This window comes from Notamacropus eugenii, chromosome 4 (assembly GCF_028372415.1).
Source record: "Notamacropus eugenii isolate mMacEug1 chromosome 4, mMacEug1.pri_v2, whole genome shotgun sequence".
Classification (NCBI taxonomy): Eukaryota; Metazoa; Chordata; class Mammalia; order Diprotodontia; family Macropodidae; genus Notamacropus; species Notamacropus eugenii.
The window spans coordinates 402,171,766-402,190,313 of NC_092875.1; the positions used below are offsets into that span (position 1 = coordinate 402,171,766).

At 35.9% G+C, this 18,548-nt stretch overlaps 1 protein-coding gene and 1 non-coding gene across 18 annotated transcripts in view; one reads left to right on the forward strand and one right to left on the reverse strand.

Annotated features, from left to right (window-relative positions):
* Nucleotides 1-18,548, forward strand: part of PDE4D (phosphodiesterase 4D) — a 1,946,032-nt gene that overhangs the window by 1,392,153 nt on the left and 535,331 nt on the right. The gene's annotated exons all lie outside the window — the stretch shown is intronic.
* LOC140502962 (U6 spliceosomal RNA) lies at nt 10,105-10,211 on the reverse strand. The gene has a single exon (XR_011966679.1). It is a non-coding gene; the product is annotated as a U6 spliceosomal RNA (small nuclear RNA).

The window sequence follows — 18,548 nt, forward strand, 5'->3', positions numbered from 1 at the left end:
CAATAAAAAAGATGACTACATATAAAATTGCACATCTATTTTGCAGAACTTGCTGTTCCTTTCACATATATAGCAAAATTATCATGGAAATTTCTTTTTTTCTTCCCTTTTCTCCCCCCAGATGACTATTATTAGACATAAATAGGTACATGTATGCGAAATTATTCTATACATATTTCTGTTTATCATTTTCTTCTCTGGACGCAGTGTCTTTCTTCACATGTCCTTTTATAGGTATTTATAATAGTCAAAATAGCTTCTTTGCTCAAAGTTGTTCTGCTGCTACTGTATACAGTGTTCTCTTGATTCTGGTCATTTCACTCTTCATTATTTCATAATTTAGACAGAGCTGTGAGGAATCTCCAAATCATCAGGCATAGTTTTCTGCTTCTTGGCAGCAGATTATTTTAACCATCTTTCAGAGATGATTGCAACATTTTTAGGACCTTTAGAGATGGGGATTCTACAGATGCCATCTAGAGATGAGATTCTACAAACAAATTCTACAAATGTGGTAGCCTGTTTAGAGATTTAATTTTCTATCCAACAGGTCAATGATGAGCTGCTAGCAGATAATTACACTTCTCTGGTCCCCTTCCACCAGCTGTGTCATCGAGATCAGATAGAGGCATTCACGTTTTCTGAAGTCATGAAACTCTTCTGCACTGTTTTAATGCACCAGTATAGCAATTCTTACTTTTTATCTTGGCCCTGCAACTGGTCTCATAAGGAAAGGGAAGAGGAGAATAAGTGTTTACGTAACATCTGCTATTTACCAGGCATTCTGCTAAGCATGCCTTACAAATAATATCTCACTTGATTCTCACAACAACCCTGCAATGTAGGTACTGTTATTATCCCCACTTTACAATTGAGATATCTGAGGCAAACAGAGGTGTTAAGTGACTTCCCAGAATTATATAGCTAATAAGCATCTTGGGCCAGATTTGACCTTAGCTCTTCCCAACTCCAGACCCACCCCTCTATCCACTGCACCACCAGCTGCTTCATAAGGACTCAGTATTTCAATGAGCCCCCCAAATTTAGAATTTATGAAACATAAATCTAATCTTATAGTCTATATCTTTCTAAATTGATAATTTACTATGCAACATGACTAATGTGAAAATGTGTTTAATAAGAATGTATATGTAGAACCCGTATAAGACTGCATGCTGTCTCCAGGAGGGAGAGAGATGGGATGGGGAGAAAATTTAAGATTTATGGAAATGATTGTTGAAAATTGAAAATGAATAAATTAATAATTGAAAAACTAAGAAAACCCCAAAAAATAAATTGGTAATTTATGTCCTATGAGATAGAATCCAGACTATTATTTCCATCCCACCTAAAACTAAGGAGATCTTTAAGCAAAAGCTGAACAACTGCACTTGTGAGGGTAATGGTCTTTTAACTGATATCCTGTGATTCTTTAGAGAAGCTCTGATCTAATGCCCTCATGTTTTTTTAAAATATATTTTATTGATGCTTTTTTTTTAATACTATAGATATGGACCAGATCTATATACATTTCCCTATCAAAGTAAAACAGTTAAGCAAAACAAACCAATGTAATGACCATGTGTGATCACCATGTGCAACTTTCAACACCCATCATCTTCACCTCTCTACTGAGGACAGGGAAGTTGGTTTCATCATCTCTCCCCTAAAACCAGTATTGGTCATGCATAGTCTTTAAACTGAGTTCAGCTACTTTGTAGTGTTTTCTTCATTTGTATTATCGTAGTCATGTGTTGTTCTTCTGGTTTCATCTTAAATGCTTTGCTTCAGTGTATTTTTTAGTTTTATAATTCACCACCTGTGTTTACTCATTTGTTTTTCCTTACTATCCACCTCAACAATGTGCTCACCCCCTTAACTGCCATTGAACCTGCTCATGTAACAAAGAAAATCATTTCGATAAAAGCAACCAATCCAGGGACCATGTCTGACATTACTGTCTTTTTACCGTTGTTTTTGTCTGTGTTGTTTTATTAATTGTGTATATTCTTCTCCTGGTCCTGCTTACTTTAGTCTGATCTAGTTCATACAGGTTTTCTTATGTCTCTCTAAATTCCTTGTATTTGCCACTTCGGATACTATACGATATTCCACTGAATCGATCAACTTCAGCCAGTTCCCAGTTAATGGACAGCTATTATCTTTCTAATTTTTGGCTGGCACAAAAAGTAGTACTGAGAATATGTTGGTATATTTAGCACTTTTTATTCTTTCTTTGACCTTCTTGGGGCCAACACTCTTATTAGATTTAGGAAGTTAAATGGCTTTCCCATAGGCACAGAGGTAGTAAGTAGTTCAAATCCATTTCCTTTAACTCCAGACACAATGTGCTTTCCAGTATGCAATGCTTCCTTATGTGCTGATTCTGTCTTAATCTCTATAGCCTGTGTCTCTCTCATGTGAAAAAAAATACATTAGTCTTTTGCTGGATGTATATAAGCCATGGATGTTAAATCACATTATTTCATGTGGTTCATGAGAAATTTGCCAATTCATGGTTTTTTCTTAATGTTTTAAATACCCCCATTAAAGGACACATACATAATGACCAGATTTTTGCTCTTTTTTTCTTTAAAAAAAGAACACTGAATGCTTTCTGTTCTGAAGGAATTCTTCATGTCTTCAGTGAACTCTCAAGAATAATGCCAGAAATTTCACAATAACATTTCAACTCCCAAGGAACATCGTCAGCGTGTACTGTAGATTTTAATACACCTAGCTTTGCAGAGTATTCTACTGCTTTGCTTCTTATCTAGCTTGCTTTTCATTCTTCAATTGAAAGTGATACTTAGGCTAAGTGGTAATAGTTGATCTTTTTAATTAACACAAAAGTTAAAAAAAGAAGTTAAAGCTGTACGTGTAAAAATCCCAGCAGTGTGTTCAGAAGTCTTTTTCTCTTGTCAGTAGAAGGAACATTTTCCTACTTTTGCCTTTTATAATGAAAGAATAGTTCCGACCACCGTTTATACATTTTGCAAGTGCTCTCTCTCTCTCTCTCCCTCCCTCCCTCCCTCCCTCTCTCTCTCTCTCCCTCTCCCTCTCACTCTCTCTCCCTCTTTGTCTCTTTTTCTCCCCCTTTCTTTTCCTTTCCTTGTCTAGCTTCTCCCCTTCCCTCCTTGATATTAATTCGACCTCTTTCTGTCTTTCATTGTTTTCCATTTGCTTTAGAGTTACCTAAATGATTCTTGCTTTCTCAAGATGGATATCTTCTTTCCCTTAGCTGTTTTCTAGAGTACTAACATACTTTCTCTTGTATTCATGTTTTAAAAATTTGTTTGCAATTAATGATGAATTGGAAGGAATTGCGTATTAATCCTTGGTTAAGTTTTACCTATCTCCCTGGGGTGTTGTGACAACTACTTCTTAAGCACTTGAGATTTCTAAACTGTCTTTAGTTTGTTTTTGTTTTTGTTTTTGTTTTTAAGGAAAGGTAATAATCCCATGTAAAAATAATTGTCTTAGCTCAGCTTCTGATATGGTCATTGGAGGGAGTACACACTTCGATAAGCTCACAGAAAAGATCATAGTTCTTAGAAGAACTTCCTAATCTTTCTATATGTCATCTCAATGCCTTCTAATTTTCAAAATTCCTGTCATTCTTCTTCACGATTTGAATATGTATGATGACATAGACCAACTAAAAGATCATCAGAAAAGTATATTGCAGATTTAGATTTGTAATGAGTGCCCTTCAGTTAGCTTTATGCCATGTAATTGTGTTTGTTTCCACATTTTATGCATATGTTCCCTTCCTTAGTATTAATGACATTTTGTGGCTCTACACAAAATTGAATGCTTAATAAAAAGTGAGGAGGGGAAGGCAATTATTTGAATAATTGAATCATGTAGACTGAGCTTCCTTCATGAAATTTTAAACTGCACTTATTAACTTTTTTCTAACCCTTATATATTTAGTCCCCATATTCCTCTAATATCGCAATATCTCTCAATTATTCCTTGCCTGTGTCCCATTTCCTGGCTCCTCACATGTTGTCCAGATTGTCCTTGAGCACCCCCTACTGTTTGCTGTCATAATTTCTTTTTCTCTAACTTGCTGATGACCATTTGAGGTCTAAAATGACAGCATGTCAAAGGAAGAGACCTTAGCCAAAAAATGCGTCATTTTACTTACAGATTTATTATAACAAATGAAAAAACACACAACATTAGGGCATAAGGACAAACTTTAAATTTTTCAAGTAAAAGGCATAGCTTTCAGTACTGCTCATTGATTTTATCATAAAACGGTAGTTGCATTATTTTAATGGAAGAACATTTTAAAATCCTGAAAAATTCATCACAAATATGCTTGTTTTCTCAATAAAGCAATATGTTTATGGACTGTGGCCACTCCTCATTTTTCTTTATATTCCCCCACAGAGTCTGTCACAGTGACTTGTGAGAAGTAGATAAGTACTTTGTCAGTACGTTTCCAAATTCTATTAAAAATTTTAAAAGTATTGGTTCACTTGTCTTGCTATCATATAACTGCAAATTTGGTAAACTCTAAATTGAGGATCCTCAAAGAAAGGCTGGATGACTGGTTGTAAAGCTGTCTTGTGGAAAGAATTGGCTTTTGCGTTTTGTTTTTTAGTGTGGGGTTGAACCCAATGGCCATTGGTGCCAGCTCTATAGTTTTGTGATCCTGTGATTGTGGGGAGCATACCTGAAGTGACTGAAAAGACATTATTTTGTGCTTATGTCAGTCATCTCTTTTTTATAAGTAAGGTATCTCCTGAACTCTAGTACAATGAAAACTGTCTGTTCTTTAATGCAGAAGTTCTTAACTTGAAGTGCGTGAACATTATTTTTAACAGGTATTTTGATAAGTATTTCAGTGCAACTGGTTTTCTTTGTACTTGTATATATTTTATTTTAGACATTTAAGAACATAATTCTAAGAAGAGATTTGCAAGTTTCACTAGAATGCCAAAAGGGTTTATGATACTAAAACATTAAGAACTCTAACTTCAGTGAGACATGGCTGGTATTCAAAAGCTGTATAAGGGTCGCAAGAAGCAAGAAACTGTCAGTTTGGGAAAAAAAAAAAAAGTGAAGTCCCACATTCCAAATTGGTTTCCCAACTTTTTAGCATGTGCCGCTTTAGGCATTGAAAATCTTCTCCTGCCCTGTCCATGCTAATTTTCTTGACATTCACTTCAGAAATGGTGCCACATACCCTTACGTTAATTCTCTGTAAGTGGCCAATCAAACGTGGGTGTAAAGAAGAGTAAATTCTGACTCTTCTCAGCACCTTATGCTGATAATGTTTGAACGTATTCCAGAAGGCTATTGATGCCAGAGCCAATTCAGAATTAGGCAGTTTTCAACCACTGTTAATAATAACATCACCATTAAAATCTCTCCCAAGTTCTGCCAGCTGTGTTGAACCTGAAATTTCATCAGGCTACCTCCTGCATATCATCCTGGTACAGAATTTTCCCCCAGGCTTTCAATTTGTTTGAGGAAGTTTTTGGAATGAGGGAACTGGACAGAGCTAGTGGTGATGGAAGTGGGCATCAAGGGAATAAGACCATAAAGGAAGGGAGAAATACCTAAGCTACTTTTTTTCCTTCAACATTGGGACCTAGTAGCAACTGATTTCTAAATAATTCATCTAATTCTTTGATTGAATCCATTCAGGTGTGTCTTTTGTTTTTACTCTAATATCTCAGAAGACACAGCCTTGATTTTATTTTCAAAGTAATTTTAAGTAAATAGAGGAGGGAAAATGAACTGGATGTATATATATAGTTTTATATATACATACATATATTTATATAAGTGATCACTTGTTCTCATTTAAATTGTGAAATAATATGTTCTATCTATCATTAATCTCTACTAGTCAAAATTGGTGAATTGACCAGTAAAGGGAACTTCACGAATGGATATTACCCCCACTGATGCAAATTGGTACCACATCTGTAACTTTCATTCTTTTGGAGGCGCTGAGAGGTTAATTGAATTCTTCACAATTACATAGCTTAGTAAGTAATGATGGTAGTGGTATTGATGGTGTTGGGTCCCAGCCTGGCTTTGGAGTCACAGGACCTGTGTTTCAACTACTGATATTTCCTTAGGTAAATCACTTCACTTCCCTTAGCCTCAATTTTCTCATCAGTTAAATAATGGAATTGAATTAAGTTGCCTCCAACTCTTGAGCTTTAGGCTAATGGTACTTTCCTATTTGATCTTGAAGTATCAAGGTTCTTTGTGGAGAGTTGTATTAAAAAAGAAACCTTCTTTATTTCTTTATCATTTATTCTTAAAATTATCATTACCATATTTTGGTAAGGATGATGTTTAGAAAAGAATTCAGACTTGTGTATGCTATTCCTGTCTTGGTTCTCCTCCCTGAAAAATTGGAATATAAAGAAAAAACATAGTCCTGAAAACCAAGAAAAAAATAATAAGAGGGTTTCATAAATTTTAACTGCAAAGTTTCAAGTTGTTTGAATTACCTATATTAAAAACAACTCTCTGAACACACAGTAAGGTACATTCTATTCTAACCAAAACATTTCTTTATAGAAAAAACAATATCTTAGTACTTAGGCATTTAGCTGTCATTTTTATCTAGTTATTAATGTCACAAAGACAGTGTTGTATAGTGGATAGAAAGCCAGGAACATATGAGCTAAATAAAGTCTTGCCTCTGACTTCCTCTCTACGTGACCATTAGTAAGTGTCTTCAACTTCTCAGAGCTCTGGGAAACTTGTATTTGTCCTTCGTTCTCAAGGAGAACAATGACATCAGGGAGATGATGACATGACTTGCACTTGACTTTGTTTTGAGTGAGGGAGGGCTGTGCAAGGTCACCAGCCTCACTTTCTCCTCCAGAGCCATCTGGGTCCAGTGGCCAGATATTCATCAGGATGGCTAGAGATGGCCCAGAATACAATGGGAGACCCTGGACCTTTAAGGCTAAGGCCTTTTCAGGTTTTCACTTTGAGGGAGGTAATGCCCATTCAGTGAATAGGCCTCTTTAAGAAGTGAGTGAAGGTATGCCACCATTAATAAAAAAAAAAAAAAAATCAAACGAGGTGGGGGTGGGGGGTGCGATAGACTGTCAGGGTTGCTGGTCAAAAGAGAAACAGTTACTATCGACATTCACTCTGAGCCAGGACGGTCCAAAATTGGACCACCTATTGTGGTCCAACCTATGAATTCCAGAGTGAAATAGGTTTAAGATTTGGTCTATGGAGAGAGAGAGGAGGGTGGGGGTAGGAGAGGGGAGGGGAAGGGAGAGAGGAGGGGGGGAGGGAGGGAGGGAGGAAGGAAGGAAGGAAGGAAGGAAGGAAGGAAGGAAGGAAGGAAGGAAGGAAGGAAGGAAGGAAGGAAGGAAAGAAAGAAAGAAAGAAAGAAAGAAAGAAAGAAAGAAAGAAAGAAAGAAAGAAAGAAAGAAAGAAAGAAAGAAAGAAAGAAAGAGAAAGAAAGAAAGAAAAAAAGAAACAGAAAGAAAGATAGAAAACTGGTAGAGAAGGGGTTGCCTCTTCTAGAAGTTCCCCACACCAATGAAAATTACAATTCTTATCCCTATCCTTGACCCTTCCCCCATCAATGTGAGGTCTGTGTTTGGCTATAGCACCTGCATTTTCAAGTGTGTTCCTCATGACCCCATGAGATGTGGTAGCACACTCCTGAGGGACGAACAGTCATTGATTTCAGTTAGTTCCCTGGAGTCTTTTTTTCTTTTTTGCTTGAAAGCACTAGTTTTTAAAACTAATCACAACCTCAACTGTAATTTTCCTAGAAGTGCTTAAGGATGACAAATCTGCTGAACTTTTGCCACTGCCTGTGCATAAAATTAGACTTTCTGAGGTTCGAATAGCTTAGCTTCTTGAAAGTTTGCCATTAAAACTCAGCCTGAGTAGTATTTCTTCCCCTTTACCTGAATGATACCCCTAATTCAGGGTGTTCCATAGCTCAGTACTTTTTAATTACTTTTTCAGATGCATTATGCATCTGAATGTATTATATGCATTATGCATGCAAGACTCCAGGGTTATATATGGTGGATTTTCCAGAAAACCCAAGGACCTGAATTTCAATTCTCACCCTGTCATTTATTAGTAAAATGACTGTGGATAATTAGTTCACCTCTCTCTAGGACTCAGTTTTCTCATCTCTCAAAGGAGGGCTAAGCAGACCTTAGTGATTCCCAGCCCTAACTTTCTGTGACAAATTGGAAATACTTTGTGTCTCTGGATCCTTTATTTCTAATATATAGCACTCATCAGATGTCACCCAAAAGAAAAAAATTAGTGAAATAACTTCCAGAGCTGTCAAATGAAGTGTCTTAGTGGCAAGGACCCTGTTCCTTCATCGTGCTCATAAATTACCTGGATTCCTCTGAGGGGCTGTGATCTCGAGATGTATGTTAGCATCTAATTCAAAGCTTTCCTCCCAAATTCAGACATTTTTTTCGTAAATTTTAAACTCAAATACTCCTGCCCTTTATTTTATCTTTGTGCATATCTCTCATTTTTATTGTGTTTCTTGAGAGCAACATATTGTTGGATTCAAATTTTTAATCTTCTATCTATTTCCATTTTATGGTTAAATTCATCCCATTCACATTCTAAGCTATAATTATGTTATGTATTTTCCCCCTTCCTATTTTCCCTCACTATCTTTCTCACCCTACTTAAACTATTCTCTCCTTACTCTACTTTACTTGACCTGATACCTTGCCCTCCTATTCCTTAACCTACCCATTCCTCTAAGAATCCCTCCCTTATCTTCTCCTCCACCACCCTATCCCCTTGCCTTCTTAATTCTTTCTGAATTTAAAAGACTTTTATAGCCTTCTATATTTATGTTTTCCCCTCTTTAACCCATTCCCAATCAGAGTAAGGTTCCATCACTGCCCCCTCTCCCCCCTACTAGCTTCTTCTGTATAAGTTTTTTTTTTCCTTTTATCCCTCATTTGTATGAGGTAATTATTCTTTTTTATCTCTCTCTTCACAGTTTTTTTTAGAATCATCCCATTATACTTTGCTCAGCCCAAGCCTTTCTTTCAAACTACCCAAATAATCATGGCAGTCATAAAAGCACTTGAAAACATTTCACATGTAAGAAGTAAACAATTTGACCTTATTAGGTCCCTTATAATTAGTCTTTAATGTTTGCCACATATTTCTCCTGGATGTTATTTGTCAGATTTTCCCCTGAGTTCTGATGTTTTTGTCACAAAAACCTGAAAGTCTCTCAGTTCTTTAAATGTCTTTATTTTTCATTTGGGATCATACTTAACTTTGCTGGGTAAGCTAACCTTGGTCATAACCCCAACTCTTTTGCTTTATGAAATATAGTATTCTAAGACATACTATCCTTCAGTATAACAGTTACTAAGTCTTGGGTAATTCTTATTGTAGCTCCATGATATTAAAACTGGTCTTTTTTCTTGTGGCTTCCAATATTTTCTTCTTAGCCTGGGAGCTTTGAAACTTTGCTATAATATTCCTGTAAATTTTCCCCCTGGGAAGTATAGTTGGTGGATTTTTTTCTATTTCTGATTTGCCTTCTTGTTCTAGAATTTCAGGGCAGGTTTCCTTGATAATTTCTCATAATATTATATCAAGCTTCTCTGTAAAAATCATACTTTTCAAGTAGTGTGACTATTCTTTTATTATTTCTCCTTGATCTGTCCTTCAGATCAGTTTTTTTTTTTTCTGATGAGATGATTCAGATTCTCTTCTATTTTTTACATTCTTTTGATTTTGTTTGAATATTTCTTGGTGTCTTCAAACATCTTGGCCAGTTCTAGATTTCAAGCAACTATTTTCTTCCTTTCATTTTAAGTTGATTGAATTTCTTTTCATAATTTTCTTGACTTTTTTGGATTGCTCTTATTTTCTTTTTAAATTTTTCTTTGATCTCTCTTATTTGATTTCTAATGTTCAAGGTCTATTTCTAATAACAATTTCTAATGTCTTCCACTCTTTGTGTGTGTGGGGGGAGGGGATCTTTCTCATTGAAAAAAGAATGACTTTTTTAGCTCCATTATTTTTCTCTGAATATGAACCCATATCTTCTCCATCCCCATAGTAGTTATCTATGACTGAATTCTTTCTCTTACAGATATACACTGCTTCATGAATTTGCGCATAATCCTTGCACAGGGGTCATGCTAATCTTCTCTGTACCATTCCAATTTTAGTATATGTACTCATGAAGCAAGAACCAGACATTCTTAAACTTTTTGTTGTTGGTGTTTTCCATGGACTCTTTGGAAATCTGGTAAAGGCTACAGACAGACCCCTCCTCAGAATAATGGTTTTATGGGCATAAAATTAAGTACTCAAGATTACAAAGGAAACCATTTCTGTTGAAATATAGTTAACAGAATGTCTTCTTTTAAGTTCATGGGCTTTAGTTAAGAATGTGCTAGCTTAAAATTGATCTGTGTGCCTCAGTTTCTATAGCAGTAGTATTCTTTGGAGGATATCATAAAGAGAGAGACAATGTAGAAAAGTGTCTTTGTGAGATAAAAGAAATGGACTATAAAATATAATTAACACTTTTTATTCTACCAACTGAATTCAACCTATCATCTCAATCTGTATTCAATTGACATCCAAATTGAACAAAATACTCCTTAATCTTTTCAGTACTTGTTCTCCATGTTAATTGGGTGGCACTGTTTTGGGTAAATTCTTATTGCTGTTTATATCTCACTATATGGGCAATGTTGCCTGAAATAGAACTGACTGCCACAAGTATCTTTAAATTACGTAGAAATATATTCTTCCTAGTTGTGCTAAGTGGACTTACTGACCAGGTGTGTTTCAATGAGAATCAGTTATTTAGCAGGTAAGGAAATTTGGTCTCTTTCTAATGGATTTTTCTTTTAAAGGACTGTAATTTTTTTAATCAAAGAGAAATTATGATGGTGGCATTATTTTATTTAATTCCAGTTGACATCCTTTGATTTTCCACATGAATTTGATTTGGCCATTAGTCTGATGAGTTCAGTAACCAGAGATCATTTTTTCAATCTAGGCACATCAAGTAACAAGGAAATATATTTGATTATAAATATTTTCTTTCTTCTGTCTGTGCAAATGCACTTTAAATACAAATAATTATGAGCAAATACTATAATTTTAATCTGACAAATACATTTTCATCCTACTATCAATCTCTAGTTTCTTTGTCTTATGGTAAAAAAACAAATCCAGTGCACTAGTTGGCACACCTTAGCCCTTCAAGGTATTCTTAAATTGTGGTCCTCCTAGCGTTAAAGGTTGTTGGATTTTTAGGACATTGGATACTCTCTAAGGCTTTTCCTGTCAGGGATTTCAAAGGTCTGAATTGTGATTGTTACTGTTTGAAAAGGTTCCTGTAAAATATTGGCAATGATATATGATTCTTTCTAATAATTAGAGGTGATCACATAGAAAGGGATATTAGGCAAGCCTGATCAGTAGCAAAGATAAGAAAGCTGTGGATAGAAAAAGAGAAAAACTCCAAATATCTCATTTGATCTTTCTTCTTTTTCTGTATTTTTTGCTACAGCCAATATAGGATAGGGGTTGGACCTTAATTTCTTTGATACAGTGAACTCTTTGAGGAAATTCCTCCAAACAATGCAGGTTAACATGTTCTCTTTAACATATACTTTTACAAAGTTGACTAGAACACAAAGAAGTTGTTACCCTTTGTCACACAGATTATATGTGTAAGGGGGAAAGAGTTGGACTCAGATCTTCCTGGATCCAAGTCAACTTAGCTTTTTTTTAAAGGAGCTTTTCAAGTCTTGTGTCTAGGTTGGCATGTCTAATTTGTGTGTTTACTCAGAACACTGACTTTACCCCAGCAGATGGTCAAGGTCTGAAAATCTAACCCAGTTCTAGCTAATAGTTAATGTTGAGATAAATAATTCATTATCACATTAGCATGGCAGCCCCTCCAAACTTTACCAGCTGTTCAGCCTCTGAAAACTGATTTTAGTACATGCCTGACACACCATTATTTTTGCAGTTCTAGTTCAAGGGCTTATGACAACTGAGATGCTTTTCCCCTACTGGTGTTGCGCTTATTACTCACCAGGTAGCAACACTTGCATCATTATAGTATCTCACTGTGTCCCATTACATTTACAGCTTCACACTGAAGACATGGTCCCCCCATTATGGAAACATTTATCTCATCATAGCTGGGTCTGTAAGTGTCAGGGTTTAGTTTATTTCCACCCTGCCTGCCATATGCTTATGCTCAACCATTTAATTTTTGACAGCACTGTTTGTTAAGGTTATAAAGATAGTGATTTGTAATAGGATTGAAAGTGTTTGGGTCACTGCCTAACAGACAATGAGAAGAACATGTTTTTACTTGTCTAGTATAATGAGAATCCTTATCCCCTTCTTGGGTAATATGTTCTTATGAAATAGCTTAAACATGGCACTAATGTATTTTCAAAAATAAACATGGATTCTGTCTACCCTCCCACTCTACTGGATCCTAAAATATCCTGCTATATTAATCTGTAGCTGTCCCTTGTGTCTCAGCCCTTAGTAATTTGCCCACTCATTAAAGATGCTTATAAAACATTCCAATTATACATTTAAATCACTAGAGGATCTACCATTTGGTCCCTTGCATGTGGATTTGCTCTTTTGTTAGAGAAATAAATCATTTGCTCTCTATTTATAGCTTAAAGAGACTGGTTATTTAATAATTGTTTTAGCTGTGGAATAAGGGATGGTAAAAAAGAATGAGCTCTTAATACTTTCCAATATTACTTTAATTTTTCAAATGTTCTAGAGAAGTCTGCCTACTTTTAGAAGAGAATTCTTATTTTTTTCAAGTGCTCTGTTCTTCTACGAGTACATTTTAACAAAACCCTTTTTATCATATTTAAGGTAGGTGGGTAAAATTTATCTATATCTATATCTGCAGATAGGTAGGTAGGTAGGTAGGTAGATAGATAGATAGATAGATAGATAGATAGATAGATAGATAGATAGATAGATAGACAGATACACACATATACATGTACCTAAATACAACAGGAAAAAATTAGTATTTTTAACAGAAAAAAAGTGCTTTAGGAGTAAGTGACTGAATGGTTAGGGAGACAGCTTGTGGTATACAATATATTTTCAGAGCCATCAGTTCCCTTTACAAAAAGTTGCCTTGGGAGATTTTGAAGAATGCTTGGATCTCCATTGTCATACCTGGCAGTAAGCTCTAGGCAATAAGGTAGTCAAGCTGACACCAAAGGGGAAAAATCACATCATTTTGGCTGATTCCATCTGTGTGGATTAACAGTTTTTGGGGAGCGTGGGTGGGTGATGAGTGGGTTCCTACATATGCTAAAACTGAAACCATTGAAGTGAATAGGTTGATGGGAATGGGCATAGAGGGGAGCAGTCAACTGGGGCCAGCTTTTTTGAGTAGCTAGGAGAGTTAAGGATATTTACTAATAGATTATCTCTGTAGGAAAGTGTGATTACAGTGGGTTAGATGCAGTTAGAAATACTTGAAGCAGGAAATAGAGCAAGTAAGATATAGCAGACTTTATTGGACTTCTCGTCTCCTCCTACTACCAGGCGGAGGTCATCACTGGGTACCTTCAAGTGCCAGCACCACTGTGTGGGCATAGCCTGTTCCTAGAATATATTCAGCATTGTATGTATATAATAATACCCAAGATACCATAATCGACCAATCAATCAACAAACATTTATTAAGCAGTTATGTGCCAGTCACTATATTAGGTGCTGGGGATTCAAAGACAAAAGTTAAATAGTCCTTGCCTTGAAAGAGTTTACATTCTGATAGGGAAGTCAGGCCCCACATGTATAGGTATGTACAAGTGCACATATGTACATAGATATGTACATGTAGATATGTACAAAACAGACACAAAATACATTCAAAGTAACCTTGACAGAAATAACACTGGCAGCTATTTGGGAGGAGAGAACCAAGGAGGGAATGGAAAAATTCCATATAGAAGATTTCATTTGAACTGAATTTTGAAGAAAGCCAGAGATTCCAAAAAGCATAAATGGGATAAGGACCATTCTACACATGGGGCAGCAGCCAAAGCAAGGGCACACAGTTGGGAGATGGGGTCTTACATATGAGAAACAGCAAGAAATCCAATATGACTGGGGATGATGTGTATGAGGCTGAAAAAGGAGGTTGAAACCAGATTGTGAAGAACTTTGAAGGACAAACAGGATTTTACATTTGATTCTGGAGGTAATAGAGAACCACTGGAGTTTATTGAGTAGGGGAATGATCTGCACTTAAGGAAAATCACTTGATAGATGGAGGATGGAGGGTATATTGGAGTGGCACTAGGCTTGAGGCAAGGAGATGAGTTTGAAAACTGTAAGAAAAGTCCAGGCAAGAGGTGATGGACCCTAATTTAGACCCTAATTAATGGACCCTCAAAAATATGCAAACGTTGAGTACAATGCTCAGTTCCTGATTGGGTACACCAAAGTACTTTTCCATGACTGATACAGAGTGATAACTGGGGTTAATATCTGGACTCCCTCGTTTAATCCGACAACTCATTTAAATAAGTATTTATTAAGGATGATATATGTTAATCATTGTTCTAGATGCTAGGATAAAAATGAATAGTCTCTTCCCTCATGTTACTTACATTCTACTACATTCTAGATGAAGCATCATATTTAATGTAAAGTAAATACAAAATTGGTATAAATGAATTAAGCTAATACATTGAGGGATCTAGGTAACTTTTTTCTTTTCAGATGCTCATTGGGATGCACACGGAACATTAGATGGTAACATAATCTGTAAATAGTATCATTGATCAATCAAAGGAGTTTATGAATTTTTTAACCAACTAATAAGTTCATAGGTTATCACTAATTGTGGAGAGGTCTCAGTGTTGGTGACCTCATGGAGTGTCAGGTGTGAAGGAGTGAGAAGCGCTTCGAGAGTGTGACAGTGACTTCTTTGAAGGGCAGGTAGGTGGCTTCATGGATAGAGGCAGGGTATGAAGTCAGGAAATTTGTGGTTGTTCAGTCATTTTTTTCAGTCATGTTCGAATATGTTTGGGGTTTTCTTGGCAAAGATCCTGAAATAGTTTGCCATTTCCTTCTCCAGCTCACTTTACAGATGAGGAAACTGAGGCAAACAGGACTAAGTGATTTGCCCAGGGTCACACAGCTAGTAAGAGTCTGAGGCCAGATTTGAATGTAGGAAGATGAGCTCCTAACTCCAGGCCCAGAATTCTATTTGCTTTGCCGTCTAGCTGGCCTGGAGTCAGGAAGACCTAAGTTCAAATCTGGCCTCACATACATTATCTGTATGGCCCTGGGCAAGTCACTTAACCTCTGTTTGCTTCAGTTTTCTCCAGCTCAGAAATGAACTGGAGAAGGAAATAGCAAACCATTCCAGTATCTTTGCCAAGAAAACTCCAAATGGGATCATGATGAATCAGATACAACTGAACGACAACAAAACTTCTTTTGATCTACCTTCATTTCTTTAGCCACTGGCTGACCTGTCTGAGTGGGAATTTTACTAATACTGACATCTTCTTAGCAGCAGAATGCTATACCTTCACTGCATGAGGTGACTTTTTCCAGGTAGCTACCACATAGCTTCCCAAGCTAATCTGAACTTGAGAAAGGGATCTTTTTGCAGCCTTAAAAGATATTTCAGTGGTTGAGGAAGTGAATGACTTTCCCTGAGAAGTCACTGGAGGAATCACACCTTTAATTACGTACAGAAAATAAATGTACTATGAGTGTAACTGAGCCCTAGGTCTGAAGGTCTATCAAATATTCTTTAAAAGAAAAAAGATAGCAGGATCCATAGGAAGAGCTTTAATAAAAGGAACTAACTCTTTTTATTCTCATATCCTTTATCAACAGCAAATAAGAGTTCCTCTTCTGGTGTCTTTTTCTTATACCTGCCAAAAAATAGTGAATACCAGATTCGACTGCTTTGGGTATTCTGCTCGGTGTAGTCTAAGCTTCTAACAAATATAGAAGTCATGTGTATAATAATGCTGTAGGTTTTAGCTACAAAAAAAAGAGGTCCCTTGAGACTCACCTATTTATACTTGCATTTAAGTGGTGACATTAAAAGGTACTCCAAAATACTGGTTGTTCATCTTTTAAAGCGCTAAGGGTTACTGAATTTTAAATAGATGCTTTTGTAAGTCCTTATTCAAATCAAGAACATAAAGAAACTTAAAGAAATATATCATGTTAGAAATATTAACAGAGTCCAAAGATCTGGGTGGAACTTGATTCAGCAGATAGTCATTACATATCTAGTGTTTGCAAAGCAGTGTACTGAAAACTAGGGGTGCATGGGAGAAGGGGAGAATGTGAGAGAAAAAAAGTTCCTGTCCTCACTGAGTTTATATTCTCTTTCAACAGTTCATAGGTGCTTCCTAGCCATGAGAACTTGAATCAAATCACTGGATCTCTCAGATCCTTTGTGCATATATGTATTTGTATATACATATGTGTGTATGAGTATATGCATACACATACACTCATATATACAGTATATATGATTTTTTAGTAGTATGTAAAACTCTTGATAAAAGTATTCATCAAAGATGAGGAAGACTTTTTCCTAGGCAATACCATATCTGCAGCTGATTTATTTTAGAGAATATACATGCTCAATTTCCTTATGCTAGAGTTTATTAAAACATACGATAGATTTGTTACAACATTTATTTTCAGTGTCATTGATTTTGGGTTTCATCTAACTCTAGTATATAAACCCAAGTGATATGTAATCAGTATGCTGTAGTATAATGGAAGAGACAGTGGATTTGCAGTCAGAGACTGGGTTCAAATACCACCTCTGCTTCTTGCAGACTGGTGTGATGCAGTTTCCTCACCTGTGTAATGAGGACGTTGGATTCATTGATCTTTAAGAAACTTTCTTGTTGGGTGCTTCTAACTGAACATTGTATCCAAGGAATACCGTGACATTATTCAGTCAACGAGCACTGAGTCAGCACTTATAATGTGCCAGATACTATGGTAGGTGGTGGAAACACAAAGAAAAACATAAGAACAATAAATAAACCAATAAGAAATATTAATAATAAAAACAACAAAGAAAAAAACAAAGAAAATAGTCTGTGCCCTGAGGGATCTTATGCTCCAAATCACTTAAACATTTTTTCAAGAATTTATGTACTGTAGTAGATATGGAAATTTCTCGAGATGTATTTTTAGCTGCTATTGTTGCTTTTTTCAAATTTAACATGATTCATTTACTAGACTGTGAGACTAGTAACCAATCCTTAGCTGTTTATGTATGCCCCACAGGTCAGGGTAATCAATAAATAACCACTGAATTGAATCAACTTCAGATTGAAATGCTTATTTTATACAAAACTTTAAACATTTAGTTTAATTTAGAACAATATCAGTAGTTTCTACCATTATGTGAATGCTGAACACATTTCTGTGCACATAAATTTAGACTGGTTGAATTCAACCAAAGGAAAACAACCAAGAGTTGAATTAAATGCTTGAACTAAATACCACATGCATGTGGGGGGGGGGTGTATGTATATAAAACATACACACACATACATGCATATTTGGTAGGTATAGATTCAATCTAATGTTTACTTTTAAAATAGTTAATTTAGAAGACAGGAAAGAAGGAAAATGTATCCAACTTATGGGTAACTAATTAATTTCTTGCTTGATGTAGAAAAGTGCCTGTAGGTACAGAAATATTTGAGAAATTGTATCTAGATTCCACTTAGAGTCATAATCAAGTACATTACTCTGATAAATGTTGTTCTTATTGTTTCATTATCGTAAGAGAAATAACCGAAGTTTTATTAAACACATACTTTAAAAATTTAGAGCCCTTCTTTTATAGCTGGGAAGACCATTATCATCACCAGTTAAATGAGAAAGCATCTATCTACTTGTTAAACACACACACACACACACACACACACACACACACACACCACACACAATTTCCCTACCAAACTAGTTTGCTATTTTGGAATTTGAAGGCATCTGATCTCATCTGTGTAGTTACCCCTTCCAAAAGAGTTTATTTTTTCATTCTATTAGACCATTGTCTATGCTGTCCTGTAAGTCCTACTCAGTACATACTCTACATAGAATAAGCAGGAACCTAAATCACTTAAAAACAAAATGAAACAAACAAAAAGCCTACCATGAGTATTTATTTAAGAAAGAAAAGCAAAGTAAATTACAGGGGGGAAGATGAAGCAATAGAATCGTTCCCACTCCCCCAGGCAAAAGTAGACACAATCTGTCATAGACTCACACACTAATAAACTCATGAAAGGAATAACTTCCTAGAAAACTCACGCTCCAGAGATGGAAAAGGTTTTAGTCTTTCTTGCATCATGACTTAAAAATTCTTCCTTTCAGAATCTACATCATTCTACCTTCCACAGTTCTTTACTCTGATGCTACCTTAGCATACCCATCCTCTGCTAAAGCTGTAACTGTAGCCATTATCTTCGATTATTCTTTTGCTCTAGTGGTAATATTCCAGATGA